General features: G+C 40.8%; 1 protein-coding gene across 2 annotated transcripts in view; it reads right to left on the bottom strand.

Annotated features, from left to right (window-relative positions):
- The window catches only part of ACVRL1 (activin A receptor like type 1), a 107,181-nt gene extending 88,069 nt beyond the window's left edge, over positions 1-19,112 (bottom strand). For both annotated transcript variants that reach the window (XM_089679157.1, XM_089679166.1), the window contains exon 1: positions 18,877-19,112. The gene's annotated coding sequence lies outside the window, so the exon portion shown is untranslated. The remainder of the gene's footprint in view (positions 1-18,876) is intronic.
- Between the last annotated feature and the right edge of the window lie 3,426 nt (positions 19,113-22,538).

Raw genomic sequence — 22,538 nt, 5'->3', positions numbered from 1 at the left:
AACCATATAATATGAGGTCAAACCTAAACACTTTAAATCTTTAGTCAATCAGGCAGGCCCTTGCACTACATAGTTGAAGGCAAATCTAAAGAAAACTGAAAAACACAATTATATATATTCTCCTAGATTGTAAACTCGAAAGAGCAGGGCCCTTGACCCCCTCGTGTATTGTATTGTTACTGTATTGTCTCATGTTCTGTGCCCCACTATAATGTACAGCGCTGAGCAAACCTTTTAGCGCTATATAAATACTGTATAATAATAATATATATATATTTATTATATGTGTGTATGTATGGCCAGCTTTAGTCTTTTCGGCTTTTACAAATTACTTCAGCAAATTCACTTTTTTGCTGTTTTTTTAATGCCAGTACTATACTTTTTTTGGGCTCTAATATACTGTTGTCATTACTGATAGGCAATGACTTTTTTGGAAAGGGTTAAAACAATTCTTATCCTTTTTGTTAGTTCTTAAAATGGAACTACACTGCATGTGTACAAACCAAAAAAAAAACAGCTATTTAATTCATTTTTAATATTCAAAGCAAACTCCCCCATCCATCCATGTTTCCATGCTTTATATTCCTGGAGACATCACTTTTATAAACACATTCCTAGCATTTCTGGCCGTGTCCATCTGGAGTAAGGGCAAATGATTCATGTAGCATTTACTTCCTGGAATCCATCTGCCCTTAGCTGAGGCATGCAGGCAAGCATATGTGCTGAGCAGGGGCGGACTGACAACTCATGGGGCCCCCGGGCAATAGGAGATCATGGGGCCCCTGGGACCTTGCCCAAACTCAAAAAAGCCTATGAAAAAAGGTACCGGGGGCATCTCATGGGGCCCCCTACTGACCCCGGGCCCTCGGGCAGTGCCCGAGTTTCCAAATGGTCAGTCTGCCCCTGGTGCTGAGTAAATCTTTCCTCCTCTCCTGAAGTCTCCTGGGATGTATCATTTGCCTAGGCATGGAAACCAGGAAGTAATTGGAAATTTTTTTTTAAAACTTTAAAATAAGTAAATATTATACACCTTCCTGTCTATTTACTAATGCTACCAGCATAAGAATTAAAATAGTCAATGCTGATTGAAAGAGTTTAGTTCCGCTTTAACTTGACTACTCCCAACTTATTTATTAAGAATATTAGCTTTTTAATTTGCCTGCCATTTTACTGCTCTGTGTTACTAATGTGATTTTCACATCGAAATCAGTTTATTAAAGTATAACTAAAGGCAGTTTCAGTTTTGGATAGAGTGAAGATGGATTAGAACACCTGTGAGGTTTTTTACTAATGTCTGTGTCCCTGTTAGGGATATTCTCCCTTTCTATTTGTCCGCTTTACTATCATCAGCAAGAGCGAAAGAAAAAAAATAATCCAAAATTTTGGGCTGTAACTAGAACAGAAATAGAGGGGAAATCTTCCAGTGGGGACACTAGGTCTGGTGACCATAGTAACAACAAAGGATCCCCTGGATTTAACCACTTGCCCTCCAGAGGATTTACCCCCTTCCTGACCAGGCCATTTTTTGCGATACAGCGCTGTGTTACTTTAACTGACAATTGCGCGGTCATGCAACGTTACACTCAAATCAAATTTATGTCCTTTTTTCCCCACAAATAGAGCTTTCTTTCGATGGTATTTGATCACCTGTGTTGTTTTTATTTTTTGCGCTATTAAAAAAAAACAAAACAAAAAGACTGCCAATTTTGAAAAAAAAAAACAATATTTGTGACTTTTTGCTATTAAACATATCCAGTAAAAAAATTAAAAAAAAAATCAAATTTCAACATAAATTTAGGCCTAAATTTATTCTGCTACATGTCTTTGCTAAAAAAAATCCCAATACATGTAAATTAATTGGTTCACATGAAAGTTTACAGATCGTGGTATACAGTGGGGATCGAAAGTTTGGGCACCCCAGCTAAAAATTGGTATTAATGTGCATAAAGAAGCCAAGGAAAGATGGAAAAATCTCCAAAAGGCATCAAATTACAGATTAGACATTCTTATAATATGTCAACAAAAGTTAGATTTTACTTCCATCATTTACACTTTCAAAATAACAGAAAACAAAAAAATGGCATCTGCAAAAGTTTGGGCACCCTGCAGAGTTAATATCTTGTACTGCCCCCTTTGGCAAGTATCACAACTTGTAAACGCTTTTTGTAGCCAGCCAAGAGTCTTTCAATTCTTGTTTGAGGTATCTTTGCCCATTCTTCCTTACAAAAGTCTTCCAGTTCTTTGAGATTTCTGGGCTGTCTGTCATGCACTGCTCTTTTAAGGTCTATCCATAGATTTTCAATTATGTTGAGGTCAGGAGATTGTGAAGGCCATGGCAAAACCTTCAGTTTACGCCTCTTGATGTAATCCCCCATGGATTTCGAGGTGTGTTTAGGATCATTATCCATTTGTAGAAGCCATCCTCTCTTTAACTTCAGTTTTTTCACAGATGGCATCAAGTTACCATCCAAAATTTGCTGAAATTTTATTGAATCCATTTTTCCTTCTACTCGTGAGATGTTCCCTGTGCCACTGGCTACAACACAACCCCAAAGCATGATTGATCCAACCCCATGCTTAACAGTTGGACAGAGGTTCTTTTCATTCAATTTTGTGCCCCTTCTTCTCCAAATGTACCTTTGCTCATTCCGGCCAAAAAGTTCAATTTTAACCTCATCGGTCCACAGAACTTGTTTCCAAAATGCATCAGGCTTGTCTATATGTTCATTTGCTAAGTTAAAACGATGATTTTTGTGGTGAGGACGTAGAAGAGGTTTTCTTCTGATGACTCTTCCATGAAGACCATATTTGTACAAGTATCTCTTTATAGTGGAATAGTGTACCACAACTCCAGTGTCTGCCAGATCTTTCTGGAGGGATCGTGCAGTCAAACGTGGGTTTTGAATTGTTTTTCTCACAATCCTGCGAGCTGTTCTGTCTGATATTTTTCTTGGTCTTCCAGATCTTGTTTTAACTTCCACTGTTCCTGATGACTGCCATTTCTTAATTACATTCTGAACAGAGGATATTGACATCTGAAAATGCTTTGCTATCTTCTTATAGCCTTCTCCAGCTTTGTGAGCGTCAACTATTTTCAGTTTCAGTTTTCTAGACAACTGCTTAGAAGAACCCATGGTGCTGATTGTTGGGGCAAGGTCAGATGAGTCTGGGCATTTAAAACCTTTGAGCTTGACATCACCTGGTCTTCCCAGACGATGATTGAGAACAATCCATGACACTGGCAGGTCTCAGCTTTGCAAAGGGGGCAGTGCATGCTATAAATTCTGCAGAGTGCCCAAACTTTTGCAGACGCCATTTTTTTGTTTTCTGTTATTTTGAAAGTGTAAATGATGGAAATAAAATCTAACTTTTGTTGACATATTATAAGAATGTCTAATCTGTAATTTGATGCCTTTTGGAGATTTTTCCATCTTTCCTTGGCTTCTTTATGCACATTAATACCAATTTTTAGCTGGGGTGCCCAAACTTTCGATCCCCACTGTATATACTGGAATTTTTTTTTTTTAATACTAGTAATGGTGGTGATTAGCGACTTATAGCGGGACTGCGGCGGACATTCTGACACTAGGGGGAACTGACTTCCCCAGTGACAGCAATACAGTGATCAGTGCTAATAAAAAGCACTGACACTGTACTAATGACACTGGGCAGAAAGGGGTTAACATCTAGGGAGATCAAAGGGTTAATTGTGTGCTGTTTTACTGTGTGCTGGGTGTGTTTCACTGCAAGCACACTGCTTTGAATGGCTGTGCTACGCAGGAGCTGACGGGAGAGATCTGTATTGTTTACATACAGGTCTCTCCCCTGTTAGAAATCCTTGGAGATCGCAGAGTGCCAGCAGGGAATCACCGGCCGGGACACGGTGATTGACAGTCGAGGCAGCAAAAGGTGGAGCGGGTAGGGTGCGCGCCCCCTACACAGAACTGCAAAATCATATTTATAGATATATACACATATATATATATATATATATATACATACATACATACACATATACATACTGTATATACACACGTGCCGCCCTATAGCAGTATTTCTGCTATAGGGCAGCGTGGAATCAGTTAAAGGACTTATTCTCATTTCCTGTTTGGTTATGAGACAGGAAGTGAAAGGAAATCTCCCCAATGGGACATAGAGGGCAAAAAAAAAATTGACAAGGGGTTGTACCCCTCCAATGCCTTTTGGTCTACATTAAGTAACAACCAATTTCTAAACTAGTAAAGATAACTTTTAATGCCTCAACTTTCAGCACAAGTATAATCCATTATTTCCCAAGCATATGATCTGGGACAGCTATCTCTCTTCTGTAATAATGAAATATTTTCATTTTCCATGTCCAACAAACTGAATAGCTAATTATTTAATTCATTCAACAGGAACTATTGCGGTTGCAATAGTCACTTTGGAATTAGCAATAAAAGCTTGGGAACCTTAGAATCATCTTGTGCTAGTCTGGTTGATTTTTAAACAGTTTTTTTTTTTTAAAGTATGTTCTAGCATTCAAGTATGGTCTAACATTTCACCTGATGGTCAAAATGGATCTTTTTTACTTCTAACAATAAATTTTTTTACTAATTCTGGGTTTTTTTGGAAGCTCATCCTCTTGAAGCACCCAGGGCTAAAGGTGTATGGGCTTGTATCAGCATAATGTTGAGCTGGCACATTAGCTCAATATCTTGGTATGTTGGCCTGGGTTGGAATTTCTTGAAAGGGGCTACACTGTTATAAAAAATAAATAACTAGGATTTTACTGATACCTGTATTTTACTGGTTAGTATTATTTATTTATTATTTATTTCAGGTACTTATATAGCGCCGTCAATTTACACAGTGCTTTACATATATATTGTACATTCACATCAGTCCCTAACACTTAAGAGACGTACAATCTAAGGTCCCTAACTCACATTCATGCATACACATACTAGGGACAATTTAGACAGGTGCCAATTAACCTCCCAGCATGTCTTTGGAGTGTGGGAGGAAACCCACACAGGCACAGGGAGAACATGCAAACTCCAGGCAGGTGATGCTGTGGTTGGGATTCGTACTAATGACCCCAGTGCTGGAAGTGCTAACCACTTAGCCACTGTGCTGCCCCTATTATGTAGTATGAGTACTGTACTCAAGTACTCACCGATTTCTTCGTTTGCGGTGCGATTTGAGCCCATACAAAATGAATGGGCTCAAATCTCACTGCAAAGAATAGCATGTGATTTTAACAGGAATGCGGCGTGACTCCTGTTCAAACTGCATGTGGTTTCCCTTACTGCTCCTGTGTGAACTGAGGCCTAAGTCACTATGACAAGTCTGGGTTCACACAAGAGAAGTGCAGGAAACCGCATGTGTTTCGGATGGGAATAGCACCTCATTCCTGTTTAAATTGCATACTATTCTTTGCAGTGCACTTTGAGCCCATTCAAAGGGATTGGTTTTAGGTATCGTAGCATTTTTCAGGAGTACAAGTGCAAATGCTTGGTAACGGCACCAGTTCAACCCTAATAATAACTCTTGCTATTCTAGTCTAGATGTAAAAATCACTGCAGATACTGCATATTACCAAGGACAAGTGAAAATAAACCAAAATTACAGGGTTTTGGTCTTTAACCACTTGCCAAACGGCCAGCAGTAATTATACTGCTGGCAAGCAGCTTCAACAGGCACTGCGACGTACCCATACATCACCATGCTCATGTGCACCGGACACAGCGGATTGTGATGTTCAGTATCGGGTTGCTGTGATCAGCCCAGGTACCACGTGATCACTGTGCGATGTCACCTAGGAAACAATAGTTATGAATGGAATCCATTCATGACATCATTGCTTACTACTGTGTGCAATCTGTGTTTGGTCACCAGTGATTACATGGTACCTGGGTTAATCACAACACCCTGTACCATGTGATTAGCTGTGGCCTATCACAGCATCACAATAGTAAATAACGAGTCATGAATGACAGCCATTCATGACAGTTGAAATTATTTCTGTTACAGTAATCATCACTGTAACAAGCCATCATAGTGTAAAAATGTTTATTATCACCCCCCAGAGTAGTACAGTGTCATTATGGTGATACTAAACTACTCTGATGATAGTATGTAAAAAAAAAAAAAAGTAAAAAAATTGAACAAGTTATTTTAATTTTTTTTTTTTACATACTGACAATAGTCAGTATCGCTGATCATTGCCACACCAGTCATATGATGACTCTGTATTGCACTGGTGACGTGTGAAAAGTAACTGTGTGATTTTATTTAATTTCTTCATTTTCTGAAAAATTGTGACAAAAATTTAAATGTAAAAAACTTGCCATGTCTCTTACTAAATACCTTGGACTGTCTACTTTCCAAATTTGGGGGTGTTTGTACTGTCCTGGCAAGAAATGAGATAAAAAGTCAGTCCGTCAGGATTTATCAATTTTCCAATATTTATTCCATAGTTTGTAGACTCTAACTTCCACACAGTATAAATATTATTCACCGATTTTCGGTTATTTTTGCAAAGAAATGTAGCAGACTACATTTTGGCTTATATTTACGAAGAAAGATTATTTGTTTGCAAAATTTTATAACAGAAACTAAGAAACATTTTTTTTATTTTTCGGTATTTTCTAATTTATATACTAATGAGTTGAAAAACCCAGTAGTAGGTAAATACTACCAAAAAAAAGCTCTAAATGCGTGAGTGAAAAAATTATATACATTTAATTTGGGTACAGTTTTGCACGACCAAGCAATTGCCAGTTAAAGTAGTTCAGTGCTAAGTAGCAAAAAAAAAAAAATTCACTGGTCATTAAGAGCGTAAAACCTGTCAGAGGTCAAGTGGTTAATAAATAAATAAAGTTAATAAATAAATCACAAATAGTGTATTTAATGAGTCATAACATCTTCAATCCAAAACCAGCACAATTCTCATTTAAGCGGGTTATAAACATAGAATAGTCGGACATGCAACAGATGTACAGATATAGACAGGAAATCATGGTGACTACAAAACACACTCCCTTCCTTGGAGCCAGCAGGCCTGCCATGTTTATGTATCAGTATTGGACTGAATTTAGCCACAAAATCTAGGCAGGTACACTGGCCTGAGAAGAATAATTTAAGATGTAAAAGTCGGTGCAGGAATTGACATTGCTTGTGTCGTTCTTCGACAAGAAGTGTTTCGATATGGGGGCGGACTGACCATTCGAGCACTCGGGCACTGCCCGAGGGCCCGGGGTCAGAAGGGGGCCCCATAAAACGCCCCTGGTACCTTTTTATAGGCTTTTTTTGGGTGTGTTTTGAGTGTGGGCAAGGACACAAGGGCCCCATGATGCCCAATTGCCCGGGGGCCTTATGAGTTGTCAGTCCGCCCCTGGTTTCCATGCTTTATTTTGGAGAGAACTCACTTTGAAAATCACTGTCCTGATGTTTTTACCTGTTTACCTTTGCAGATTATGTTTTTCAATTTAATTTCTTTATTATTTTTACAATTCCAGTCTGTCTCCTGGATTCCACTATTCATTTTGACTGGGACAATCTCTGCTCATTTTTTTAATCTTGATTTGATGATGCTTGCTGTAACCTATGCCCGTTTGGTATGCTCTTGCCTGTTGATTTGGTCTTCTCCACATATTAGCATGTGTCACGATTGCGGCGTCAGACCCCAGACCTTCTCACCCAAACTCGTGACCGAAGGGTTAGCCGATCTAAAACCGTGATGTGACATGCGTAACAATGCCACACGCAGCTGCACCCTGCACAACGATTTTCCAGCTAATGGACCACAATCAATGTACCAGCAGCCTGAATCGATTGTTACTGGGCCAGGTTAATTACGCAATTAACCCTTCACACTGCCACCACCTCCTTTTTGTACAGAGAAAGAGGAAACTCAGCGTTATCAGCTATAACACTATAATGATTGAGATAATCGTCTGTATAAAACGGTACGCAGGCCGGTTATACAGAGGTTTAAACAAACACAGTAGCGTTCTCTTTAGAGGCAGGAATTCGTAAATTGCATTAAAGCACTATAGAAACAGTTCAACACTTTCAGAAGGAAAGATTTATTACTAAAAGGTCAAACGGGTACAATAAAAATATTTACAGTAAAAGATGTACCTAAGATATATATATACATATACAAAGAACCATAGCACAGCAAAGAGATATCACAGAGAGGTGAAAGGGTTAAAGTACTTGCCAAAGTCCTGGGTTAGCAGATCCAAGTTTCAGAGCAGAAGGGTGCTTTGATCTCCCTATGTTACGATGGTCAATGGGAGAATTCTTCAACCTCTTACTCTTAGGCCTGACAGTCTGTTTTGTAGTCCCCAGCAGGGGATGGTTCTGCAGCCAAGGACCAATCTCCGCTTATTGAGTGGAGATATGGGTGGATGCCTCAACTAGAGCAAAAATCTCCCATAACTCATATTTTGGCCTATAACTTTCCATCTGCACAAGTGACATTCCACCCGCGGGTAGATTATTATGCAGACAAGTCTGAGGATTGATTAGATATGAATTATGAAAGTGTACATTGCATGGTTCACGAGATCTATTTTTCTGCTTTCCTGTGTGTCCGAGACAAGGCGAGTGACCCATCAAACTATTCGCCTGCTCATCGTCCATCTGACGATATGTCCAGTTTTTATATAAGTCTCTCATATTCCAAGATATAAGACATAGGGGAAAAAGGGATTTAACAGAGGTTATCTGATTCTGTCACCTACGCTGAGTAAGGTTTTATTAGGTTGGAATCTCTCTCAACTCCTGAGAAAGCTTGCCTTATCTCTCACGAGGTGTTACAATTTGCAGGTTCTGTGGACAGAGAGGCTCCGACTCCCTTGGGGGCTTTTATAGCTCCTATGACCCTCCTAACTCACACACATACTGGCCACATGTCGCTGGGCCTCTTAGGAAGGAAGGGAGAAGAATGAGGGAGAACATGGAGATTCTTAACAAAATGGCGGACTGCGTCAGTCTCTGGTGCGCACGTTTGCGACAGCATGTACTTGAGGGTTTCAAATTGGGAGTATCACACAGCAAACCCCACAATCTAGTTACAAGTATTTCTTAAGGAACTGAAGACACCCATTGGTGCTGAGAGTCTACTCAACTCCAAAAGCAAATTATAAAAAAACACAGATTCCTGCACCCCCAGAAGTGGTGTGGGTGCAGGAATCTTCCCTGCTGCGCTATCGTATTTTGTCAGTGGAGGCTCCACCCATTAGGATACACAGATCAGCGCTGCAGCAATTGGTTTTCCAGCAAGACTACTCGACAGAAGACAGTTATTAGGCGGTATTTGACCTATGCAATTTGGGTCATAAAAGGAGGTGAGAATATATATGTATGTCTCTGGTGGAGAAGCACCTATAGGAATACATGTGGATATAAGCAATAAAGAGCACCTGTTTGGGAACAAATTATAAACGCACGGATCAAGCACACATTATGGACTTTTAAGTTGTATTCACCATTGTTGCATAATCACATGGTTTGGATGCTTTAATTCATATATGAGGTTATAACGATATATGTGCGGCACTATTTTATGATATATAGTTATTAGACCAGCTCCTGTTGAACAGAGAGGGCTACAAACAGATCAAAATTTGGCCAGTACCCAGCTATAGTATACCCAGCTATAGTATCTTTTTATTGAAACATTTCCCAAGGATTCTCAGTAAATTGTTGTGATCCAAAAGGAAAATACAGTCATGGCCGAAATTGTTGGCACCCTTGATATTTCTCCAGGAAATCATGTATTTCTCACGAAACGTATTGCATTAACACATGTTTTGCTATACACATGTTTATTCCCTTTGTGTGTATTGGGACAAAACAAAAAAAGGGAGGAAAGAAAGCAAATTCGACATAATGTCACACAAACCTCCAAAAATGGGCTGGACAAAAGTATTGGCACCCTTTCACAACTGCGGATAAATAAAAATGTTACAAGCATGTGATGCTCCTGTAAACTCACCTGGGGCAAGTAACAGGTGTGGGCAATATAGAAATCACACCTGAAAGCAGATAAAAAGGAGAGACGTTCACTTAACCTTTGCATTGTGTGTCTGTCTGTGCCACACTAAGCATGGACAACAGAAAGAGGAGACGAGAACTGTCTGAGGACCTGAGAACCAAAATTGTGGCAAAATATCAACAATCTCAAGGTTACAAGTCCATCTCCAGAGAACTAGATTTGCCTTTGTCCACAGTGCGCAACATTATCAAGAAGTTTGCAACCCATGGCACTGTAGCTAATCTCCCTGGTCGTGGACGGATGAGGAAAATTGATGAAAGATTGCAACGCAGAATAGTCCGGATGGTGGATAAGCAGCCCCAAACATGTTCCAAAGACATTCAAGCTGTCCTGCAGGCTCAGGGAGCATCAGTGTCAGCGCGAACTATCCGTCGACATTTAAATGAAATGAAACGCTATGGCAGGAGACCCAGGAGGACCCCACTGCTGACACAGAGACATAAAAAAGCAAGACTACAGTTTGCCAAAATGTACTTGAGTAAGCCAAAAGCCTTCTGGGAAAACGTCTTGTGGACAGATGAGACCAAGATAGAGCTTTTCGGTAAAGCACATCATTCTACTGTTTACCGAAAACGGAATGAGGCCTACAAAGAACAAAACACAGTACCTACGGTAAAATATGGTGGAGGTTCAATGATGTTTTGGGGTTGTTTTGCTGCCTCTGGCACTGGGTGCCTTGACTGTGTGCAAGGCATCATGAAATCTGAGGATTACCAAAGGATTTTGGGTCGCACTGTAGGGCCCAGTGTCAGAAAGCTGGGTTTGCGTCCAAGATCCTGGGTCTTCCAGCAGGACAATGACCCCAAACATACGTCAAAAAGCACTCAGAAATGGATGGCAAAGAAGCGCTGGAGAGTTCTGAAGTGGCCAGCAATGAGCCCAGATCTAAATCCCATTGAACACCTGTGGAGAGATCTTAAAATTGCTGTTGGGAAAAGGTGTCCTTCCAATAAGAGAGACCTGGAGCTGTTTGCAAAGGAAGAGTGGTCCAAAATTCCGGGTGAGAGGTGTCAGAAGCTTATTGATGGTTATAGGAAGCGACTGATTTCAGTTATGTTTTCCAAAGGGTGTGCAACCAAATATTAAGTTAAGGGTGCCAATACTTTTGTCCAGCCCATTTTTGGGGTTTTGTGTGACATTATGTCATATTTGCTTTTCTGCCTCTGTTTTATATTTGTTCCAATACATACAAAGGGAATAAACATGTGTATAGCAAAACATGTGTTAATGCAATACCTTTTTTGTGTGAAATACTTGATTTTCAGGAAAAATATCAAGGGTGCCAACAATTTCGGCCATGACTGTATATATTAATTTTATATTTAAACACAAGGAATAAAAATAAAATACTTAGGGCAAATATAAGCCATGTGATACCATATGTCCATTAAAGAAATTTTATCTTTATGAAGATATCATGAAAAATATTAATAATATTGGTGTTCTTTTAAACTGGGTTAAGCTAGTCATAAACTAGTAGACCTTTGAAAATATGGTCATACAAACATTTGTTCGATCATTCGTATGAAGATTCTCATCAGTGCATGCAATGACATGATGAACGTCATGATTTTGCAGTGAATGGACTTTCCTGAATGAAAGTTTAATTTACTGTTCCCTCCTGCCTAAAATGAAAAATTTCAAACAAAATTCTACTAATATATGGCCAGCTTTAGTGACTAATCTTAACCACTTCCCGTCCAGCCCATGTATATAAACAGACGGACGGAAGCAGTGCAGGAGCGGGTTGCCGTTCATAAACGGTGCCCTCCATTTTGCACTGTGCACACTCCCTGGGAGCACGCAGCACCGCTATCCAGTGCTTGCTGTGTCCGGATCGCTGTACAGAGGTCCCGATCATGTGATCACTGATTGGCCAATCAGTGATCACAGGAACAGTAGTAAGCAAGAGGTCTCTTCTGACATCATTGCTTACCACGTGTGAAATTTGTGAATGATCACAGAGGTCACATGGTACAAGGTTATTCACAACAGTCTTGTACCATGTGACAAGCTGTGACCAATCACAGCTCACACAGTATTTCACAGTATTTCTCAATGGCTGTGTCACAATATAGGTGCTCTGCCAGGACCCAATTATTAATTTCTCCCTTAATCCCATACCTAATCCCTAGTGCCCAGATGAAGTACATCCTTGATTAATTCCTTACATTCTTGCGCCAAATGTTCCCAACCTCAATCAATGCATTTCCTCCTCCACTGTCATCTTGCCAAATGTTCCCAAATTCAAATTAATGTACTTCCTCCACTGTCATCCTGTTTTTGTCCCCAAAATCCAATTAATGCCTTTCCTCCACTGTCATCCTGTTTCATGTTCCCAAATCTAATTATTGCCTTTCCTCCCTGTCACCCTGCTAAGTGGCCCCCCTCCACCACTCGACCTGCCTCACAGGACAAGAGGTGTGGCTTCTGTCTCCCCTGCCACTATCTACTCCTCCTCCGGCGAGGCCAGAGAGGAAAAGATAGAGAGGTTCACACCTCTCTGGGGAGAGGTGCGAGCCTCCTGAGGGGATGCTCTGGACCCTGGCGTCAGACAGACGCCACCCGGTCCTGACATCCGCAGTGAGGGCACGACGAGTTTCCGCAAGCAGATGCCACTGGACAAAGGTCACGGTCACGAGAGCGCAACCCGTGTCCAGGGGGGCGTCCTTCATTGCCGCGCAACGAGGCACGCCGCCCACGACCCGCCCCTGGTTACCAGGATGACCAGGAAGCGTCCCGCACCGGCTTAAGAGGCCGGTGCTGGGCTCTCCCCAATCATCTTCTCCGCTGCGCAGCCACAGTGGGAGCCCAACTGCGGCAGGACCCTCGTGGCGAACTCTGCCAAGACCCCCAAGGATACGGGGGAGACCGCACGCTAGCCTGCCTGAGCCCCAGCAAAGGGGGGAGACCGCACACGCCAGCCTGCCTGAGACCCCCAGCCAAAGGGGGGTGAGATTGCACATGCCAGCCTGCCTGAGATCCCAAGCCAAAGGGGGGAGACCGCACACGCCAGCTTGCCTGAGGCCCCAGCAAGGGGGAGACCACACGCTAGCCCTGCCCGAATCCCAGCCAAGGGGGAGAATACACGCTAACTCTGCCTGAGACCCCAGTCAAGGAGGAGATCGCACGTTCGTCCTGCCTGAGACCCCAGCCACGGGGGGAGACCACACACCCACGCTGCCAGAGGACCAGCTGAGGGAGAGACCACACGCACACTCCAGATTCCAGCAGGTACCTGTGTCACACTATCTTGTTCCCTGGGAGACCGGGCACCCTGTTGGATCCATGAGTACCTACTCCCCCTGTTTTGCCTGAACTGTTCTTCAACTGCTCCTCTACCTCACTGTGGGATTATAACTGCTGCAGAGACTTTAACTTTGCCCCTGGGGCTGGACTACAAGTGCTTTTTGCCCTCTCCTTACTATTCCCCTAATGGCAAGGTCACCCCCCTTGCAATCCCCCCCTATTGAGTGGCTGACATTTTGCCTCAATAAAGGTTTGTTTGTTTGCTATCCGCCTTGTGTGTTCTGTCCTGCATACCCTCCATCACAGGCTGCAAGAATGCAGCCAGAGAGAAGGAGAAATTATTGCTTTTACAGCCTTTATGGGTATAAAAGCAATCATTGTGAAAAAAAACCCAAATAATAATATAAAAAAATAAAATAAAAATGTAAACTTTTTTTTAAAAAAAATTATAATTTTTGGTTATAAACTAATTTGGGTTATTTTTTACTAAAAAAATAACTGAATAAATTGTGGCCAAAATTTATGAAGAAAGATTATTTCTTTGCAAAATTTTATAAGAAAAACACTTTTTTTCAAAATGTTTGGACTTTTTCATTTATATAGCAAAAAAAAATAAAAATCCCAGTGGTTAATAAATACCACCAAAATAAAGTTTTATCTGTCTCAAAAAAATGTTAAAAAATTCATATGGGTACAGTGTTGCATGACCGTGCAATTGTCATTCAAAGTGTGATAGCGCTGAAAGCTGAAAATTGGCCTGAACAGGAAGGGGGTAAAAGTGTCTGGAATTGAAGTGGTTAAACAATTCCTTTAGCCTTTTGTACATACAGGTAATGTGTGTACACACAGGTAACACTTCACCTGTGCTACATCTGACAAGCAATTAAAGGGAAAGGGAACCCTCACACAACAGAGTCTGAATTAATTTAAAACTATATATACACCTTATACATCCACGTCAAATAACATGAAAATACTTTTGCATTCTATACCAATAGTGCTCAAATAATCTTCATTTAAATACACACCACCCTTATTTGTGATACACTACAGCACCATAATCTAACACCATAATCTCATATATTAAAGTGCAATACTCAAAGTGTTACAATAATTAGCCATACAATATACAATACAATAAAGCGCAGTACAAAGTGCCACTAATATGATGATGTCTTCAGGAGGTCTGGAGGCGTTCACTTCCTGAAGACATCATCCAACGCATGTTGGGGGTGGCACTGCAGGAAGTGACGTCACCCTGCCCACTACACCCAGAAGTGACGAGGTACACCCAGAATAGCTGGGAGGGGAGGTTGAGCTTGCACTGTGGATGGTGGAGCCAGCTTGTGATATTATGTGGTTTGTCCTAGGTTCATGGCATAATGCACCTTACAATGTGATGTGTGTATATATATAAACTATGGGCTTTTTAATGGTGTGATTATAAAAAAGGTTTTACACTATATGAAGGTTTTCATTCCTGTGGTTTATGGTGTATATACTGAGAGGAAAAAGAGGCACAATTCCTGAATGGTTGGTGTTTACGCTGAGAGGAAAAAGAAGCATAATCCCTGCACTTCTTATTAGTGACACTTTGTATTGCACTTTGCACTTTGTATTGTATAATGTATGACTAATTATTGTAACACTGTGAATATTTCAATTGAATATATGAGAATATGCTGATATAATGAATCACAAATAAGCGCTGTGTATTTAAAGGAAGATTAAATCATTTGAAAGCAATAGAAAGGTTTTTCCAAGTGTCTGTCTGTACCCACAACGTGGCAAGAATGAAGAATGACCACTTACTTTTGGCATTGATTTTTGAAAAGCAAATAGGCTGCTCATCTGCTATCTGCAAGAAGCCCCCACAAAGTCCCACTGTTCAAAAAAAGACGTGCTGAAGAGGTTACAATATGCCAAAGAGCACATTGACTGGCCTAAAGAGAAATGGCGCAACATTTTGTGGACTGATGAAAGTAAGATTGTTCTTTTTGGGTCTAGTAGCCGGAGTCAGTTTGTCACACAATCCCCAAACACTGAATTCAAGCCAAAGTACACTGTGAAGATAGTGAAGCATGGTTGCGCAAGCATCATGATATGGGGATGTTTCTCATACTACGGTGTTGGGCCTATTTATTGCATACTAGGGATCATGGATCAGTTTGAATACATCAGAATACTTGAAGAGGTCATGCTGCCTTATGCTGAAGAGGAAATGCCCTTGAAATGGGTGTTCCAACAAGACAACGACCCCAAACACACCAGTAAACATTCAACATCTTGGTTCCAGACCAACAAGATTGACGTTATGGAGTGGCCAGCCCAATCCCCGGATCTTAATCCAATAGAAAACTTGTGGGGTGACATCAAAAATGCAGTTTCTGAGGCAAAACCAAGAAATAGGGAAGAACTGTGGAATGTAGTCCAATCATCCTGGGCTGGAATACCTGTTCACAGGTACCAGAAGTTGGTTGACTCTATGCAACACAGATGTACAGAAGTTCTCAGAAACAGTGCTTATACAACTAAATATTCATTAAGTGATTCAAAGGAAAGCAAAATCTTCAAAGATTTTTCAGTTTATATAGTGAATGCTTGAGTTTATAAAGAAGAATACAAACACTGCTATTTTTTTGAACAGTCTAATATTCACTTTTCTTCAATTTTGTTTAGAGGAACAACACAAATTTGATATATTTTTCTTCATGTTTTGATTTGGAATAGAATGTGTAGTGTTCCCAATGCATTTGTGTGTATGGAAATAAAAGCTATTAGAAGGATTTTGAGCTTTATTCACTTTTTTCAACACACTGCCATTATTTTGAACACAACATTACTAGCTTGGGGTGACAGGCAAAAAAAACCACAATGCATGTTAATGAGCTGCGTATATGCATTGAATGGCAATGCAATGCATGTATGTGATTTTGCATGCATTACTGTGAGCTATGTTACCCAAAGGAAGTACAGGCATATTTTTTGTTGTGTTTGGGCTCATTAAGTGGGAAAAAGTGAATGGCCTGCTTTATTGCAAAGCACACCAACACAAAAAAAAAAGAAGAAAAAGAAGAAAAGCATAGTAACACCCTATTGGTGTTAATTACACCTTCTGTCATTAGCTGCTTTTGATTAAGTAAATAGATCCTTAAAACTTTTGAGGATCTTGCACTAAAGTGAATCATATGGATTTAAAAATGAAAAGGAATAATGCTCGAGAAGATAGAAGTATAAATTGTTATTGTTGCAGAAGTTCTATGGTCACTCAGAGGATGGGCTTGCTATGAATAAATGGCAAACTTATGGGAGCTTGATTAGAGAATGCACCAGTGGTGGTCAACTTTCTTGCTATGAGGGGCCTCAAGTGTGGCCCCCAACACCACCAAAAGGGCGCACATAAAATCCAGTGAATATTCATTATCAGAGACAGCTGATGTACAACAGGATATAGTCAAAGACTATGGGAATGATACAGGAGATGGTCAGAGATTGGAGACATGATAAAACAGACGGTCATTGATTGCAAATATAAAAAAAAAGATGGTCAGTGATTGCAGACATGATACAAGAGATGGTCAGTGATTGCAGACATGATACAAGAGATGGTCAGTGATTGCAGACATGATACAAGAGATGGTCAGAGATTGAGGACATGTTGCAAGAGATGGTCAGACACTGTGGATATAATGTAGGAGATGGTCAGACACTGTGGATAGAATGTAGGAGATGGTCAGACACTGTGGACATAATGTAGGAGATGGTCAGAAACTGTGGATATAATGTAGGAGATGGTCAGAGACTGTGGCTATAATGTAGGAGATGGTCAGAGACTGTGGATATAATGTAGGAGATGGTCAGAGACCGTGGACATGCTGCAGTAGACAGTCAAAGATTGTGAACATCTTATAGGAATTTGTGGAAACTGGGGACATGATTCAGGAGATAGTCACAGACTTTTGCCTATATTAAGTACCCTTTGGAAACTGTAAATGTGGGTATAAGATCTATTGTTTCTGACAAAACCTTATAACAGTATTGCAAATTTACTTTCCATTAACAACCAGGCATACCCCCTGGACCTGCATAAAGCACCCTAAGGGGTAAAGAGGTAAGGGGTTTACATTCAGTGGCAGCTATAAATTCCAACCACAATGTTGTGACATTACCAACAGCAGTTTTTCTTCATACATCACACAGTTATATTTGTGCCGTTATATATAAATCCTGTAAATGTGTTAGTCTGCAATGTGCAGGTATGTATAATGTAATAAGTATGTAAAACATAGTTGAATCTGACAGATTGTATAAAAGTAGAGGATCTCCACCTGTGACTTCACAGTCATACTTATTTACAATGAAGCTAAAAGTTATAGTAAAAACCTAGCTAATGATTTTGTTTTCTAATTAAAATTTTAAAATTATGTTGCTCTGCTATAGCAAACTAACACAAGCTGGTTTCTGGACTATTAATGGTACACCAACTGGTAACTGAGCAACACCAATATATTTTATTTATTTCAGGTACTTATATAGCGCCATCAATTTATGCAGCGCTTTACATATATATTGTACATTCACATCAGTCCCTAATCCTCAAGGGGTGTACAATCTAAGGTCCCTAACTCACATTTATACATACACATACTAGGGCCAATTTAGACAGGATCCAATTAACCTACCAGCATGTCTTTGGAGTTTGGGAGGAAACCGGAGTACCCAGACGAAACCCGCGCAGGCACAAGGAGAACATGCAAACTCCAGACAGGTGAATGGGATTTGAACTGATGACTCTGTACTGCCAGGTGGAAATGCTAACCATTTAGCCACTGTGCAGCCAATATAAGAAACATATATTTACCCACACTTTATTGTTAAATCCCACTGTACTATCACATATTGTTAATGGTTTATTTTTTAGGTTACCATTTTAAAATTATGTTGATTTGTGATAGCAAACTAACAAGCTGATTTCTGGACTATGAATGGTACAGAAACTGGTAACTGAGCAACACCAATATAAGGAACATATATTGACCTGCACGTGTTCGCTTTTAATTTTTTTATTAAGTCCCACTGTAATATCACATATTGTTACAAACATTCATGTACTACAAAACGTATCGCAGCTGACAGTTTAGGTGGGAGGTCAGAGGGCTTGTAATGGGTGACCATTGACATAGACCAACAACTAAGTGCAAACTGCTCTCCACTACGGATGTCCAGAAATTGATAAAAGCAGTTGTCAGCTACACTGAAAAAGATGTTCCAATTATAAAAAAAAAAGTTGTATTACTATAATATTCTAATTCCATATTCAAACCAGTTTACTGCTTTGAAGCTTTGCATAAATAAAAGGAAAATACACAATAGAATAGGAGTATTAATAAGATCTCCAGCCACGCAGCCAGCAGATAGTTCCAGGCGGTGTGTTATCATGTCTGTCTAATCACTCCCCACATTGAAATCAAGGCGAGACTGAATTTAGAAGACAGCTGTCTTCTGTACAGTCTAGAGCAGAAAGGCAGAAGGTTCTACAGAATGTAAAGAAAGAATGTATCTTATATCAACGTTACCTGCACAGAGCTTCAGGTGAGAAGGGAGTAGCTGGGACTGAGAGGCAGATCATTAAAACGCCTTATTCATCCATTCAGGAGTTTTTCTCCTTAGCTTTCGTCTAGGACTCTCCTTACATCAGCCTCCTCTTCCAGCTGGAAGTTTCTTTCAGTGCCTGCTTATGGTTTTGATTATAACTATGTACACCCGCGTCATGGCTTTTTAATGTCTTTAGTTTCCTCTCTCTAAAAACAGTCTTTTTTTTTCTGGCTACCAATCCCAGTACTTCCTGTTGGTCTTTTTTTTTTTTTTGTTAAATACAGGATGCAACACATGACACAGTTCCCTTTTCAGAAATCCAGCCACTGATGTGAAAGCTCAAAGTAAATGGATTAATGAAAAGTGACAGAGGTCCTGAAGCTGCCATTTATCCCCACAATGCTCAGTTTCAAGAGAGATCTGCATTACAAGTGGCATGCATGCGGCTTTGGTTAGCTTACTCTGAGATTTAACATATTTCAGGAGTTCACCAAAGGCTTTTTACAACACGGATGAGATGTATCACTCTTCAAATCTTCTGTCACTTTCCCAGCTGATGCAGAAGAAAACTACATTTAGGGATAAGACACAGAGACAAGTTTAATAGCGCTGTTGAGAAATCAGACTTTTTTTTTTTACAGCAAAACTATTTTGTGAGATTGCAGGAAATTATAAAACAATAGCTGCAAAATTAATCTTGTGGGATTTAGCACACAGTAATATGCTTACAGCGGGAAAATATTACATAGCAAGTCCATAAATTTGCAATTAAATTTCTGGCACATTCTACTCAATGGAGGTGATTAATCACACTCAGAAATGCAACTAAATCACTCCATTGTGAGATTAAGCGCTATGTGTCCCAGCAATTAAAATTCCTCCTTGCATTTATATAAAGATCAAGTACAAAATGTAAACAATGAACATTCCGAGTGGAGACACCCGAAGACAAGAACTGTGCTACTGACCGGATCAGCAGGTGGAAACCAAGAAAAAAATCCTTAAAAAAAGAAAACTAATACAGCCACAACATTAAGGATTGGTAAACTGCAAAATATTAAAGGAGAAGTATGGCTGAAATTTTTTTTGGCTAAAGCCTGCTGTCGGCTGACATCACAGAAAGATTCCGACCATCTGCCCAGAAGCCTGGCCGGCAGTTGGCTCAGCCTCTCAGCATGCCGATCCAACCCCTCCTAGCACTCATTGCTGTACAGTGACCAACTGCTCTCTGCTCAGTGAAAACTGAGCAATCAGTTCTCAATCTTAGAAGTGGCGGGGGACAGATACAGCATTGGGCCAATGCTGCATCCATGTACGGGAGTATAATTTTTTTACCTAACCCCATACTTCTTTTTTAAAGCTTAAGTTTAGTTACTTTTTTTTTCCAGCACAGCTTTAGTTACATTACTTTTCCATAATGAAGACTGTCCCAAGATATGCAGGGTTCTGAATTCTGTAGAAATCTTCACTGCAGGGCTGCCCTGTCTTCTTCATGCTGCTGAACTTCCTGTACTATTGGGGTTAACAGCTTCAGGTCTCCGGGCTCAGCTGCACTAAAGGTGATCCAACAGGGACAAATCTCCTGCCCTCTCCTCCATTGAGAAACGTTCTCACTGATTACACTGCCTGTAACAAGAACTGTGAATGGGGATGAGAATCCTGGCAGTGAACACTCTACCCTATTCACAGACCATGTTACAGGCAGTGTAATCAGTTAAAGAACATTTCTCATTAGAGAGGGGGCAGGATGGGGTGTGTCCCTGTTTGAGAAAGCTGTAGAGAAAAAACTTCAGATTAAAATTTTTGTTTTAGGGTTTTTTACCACTTTAAAGTGGCAATGTTACCATACTTATTCCATGCCAAGTCACAGAATCTATGCAAAAGAGCCCCTGACTTACATATACTCAATTGCTAATGTTCTTCTGTCTCTCCTTTATCTTCTGTAAAACATCAAGTGTCAGATGCAAGGAGAAATGACCTCATTCATTATGTCATATGACACTGCTTGGGCCTAGTTAGTGGCTGCTAGACTTGAGAATATGGGACCTGAGTCATATGGAATGTGGTCATATGTTACCCTATACCTAGAAGCATTAGGTATTTTTGTTGGCTGAAGCGATGGGATGGAAGGGTGCACTGGAAAGGTAAGTATTAGTGGGTGGGAAAGCTCTTTTACAAAAATATATCACTTTGTCCTCAACAGGCAAAATAACAGTGTTTCTTTCAACCTCAGTTCCAAGAAACATTGCTAAATACACAGATGAAATATGCATATGCACGCTATTTTACCTGCATAAAGACTAGTATTTATGTCTATCCAGACTTGAGATCTACATATCAGCCAGACAGCAAAGTCAGGTTGGTGACTTGACTTTTCTCTACTACAGTTAATCATTTGGTCAGCTTCTTGCCCCAACCAGTAGACAGATATTCTAACCATTCCCTAAAATTGGTTAATGATACACTTTAAAACTGAACTCCAGGAACACCAAAAGTCCTCAGTTGCAGTGGGGCTGTGCCTGCAGTGCAAGAGTTAAAAAATAAGTATGGTCATACTTCTCTTCTAGGTCACAGGAGTGCAACGACTTTTGCTCTCCTGTGACCCAGAATCAGCTTATAGCAGGCTAATGCCTGCTGTCAGCTGATGTGGCAGACCTGCAGGAGGCTCTGGAAGGATCCATATTGTCATGATCCATTCTGAGTGCCAAAGTCAGCCCCCACCTCCAGCCTGGTGCTATAGTGAGCACTGGAGGGGCAGAGTGGACAGCAGCAACTGACAGTCACCGCTCTCTTCTCCAAACAGACTGAGAACTGAGCGTTCAGCGGTCATGTGATTGCTCAGTTCTCAGGCTTAGAGCCAGGACAGCTACAGCAACACATCGATGATGCAACATAAAGCTGAGTATAGATGTTTGTTTTTTAATATAGCCCAAACTTCTCCTTTAACTGCTTGTTTATGTCTACGTTAAACACAAGGCCTGCGGGCTGACTCCAACCCTCCAGGCCATTTCAAGTGGCCCTCACACCTCTCCTGCAGGTTTGCCCCCAGCTTCTTTCCTGCAGCAGCACAAGGTGAGCGGGGTGCACTGTGATGTAAGGGAGGGTGGGGGACTCTTGACTGCTGTTGATGGGAGGGAGTTCTGGACATCTGCTTAGAATTGTTATGAGAATAATACAATTCTAAGTCAGCTGAAAAGGAGGATCACAGACTGCTGATATTCATCCACAATAAACTTTATTGTAGACTGCTCCGACAAAACACCATGGCAGACCATACTGTGCCTGAGCAGCCTCCAATAAAATTAATTTTGCAACCCTCCTTTTCGGACTTCATCTGCTACAGGAGTGTGAGTGGGTTCCGTGCCAGTCTGCACCTATCCTTCGCAGCTTAATTCTTAAAGTGGAACTTCACCCAAATGAGAAAGTTCCACTTGTTTGCATCCCCCCCCTTCACTGCCACATTTGGCACTTTTTCGCTTTCTTGGGGGGGAGCAGGTACCTGGTTTTGACAGTTACCCTTCCCCATTCTGGTCAGATGTGCCGCAGTGATTTAAGTCAGAAGTTCACCCCCATCCCTTCCTCCAAAGCCATCTGGGTCGTTTCACAGGTCCTAGAAGACAGTGGAACCACTCACAATCCGCAG

The sequence above is a fragment of the Staurois parvus genome, unplaced genomic scaffold (genome assembly GCF_062004578.1).
Source record: "Staurois parvus isolate SC_StPar_1 unplaced genomic scaffold, SC_StPar_1.0 ptg000017l, whole genome shotgun sequence".
In the NCBI taxonomy this organism is placed as follows: Eukaryota; Metazoa; Chordata; class Amphibia; order Anura; family Ranidae; genus Staurois; species Staurois parvus.
The sequence above is the reverse complement of the archived record's forward strand: the minus strand, read 5'-3'. Positions and strand labels throughout refer to the sequence as shown.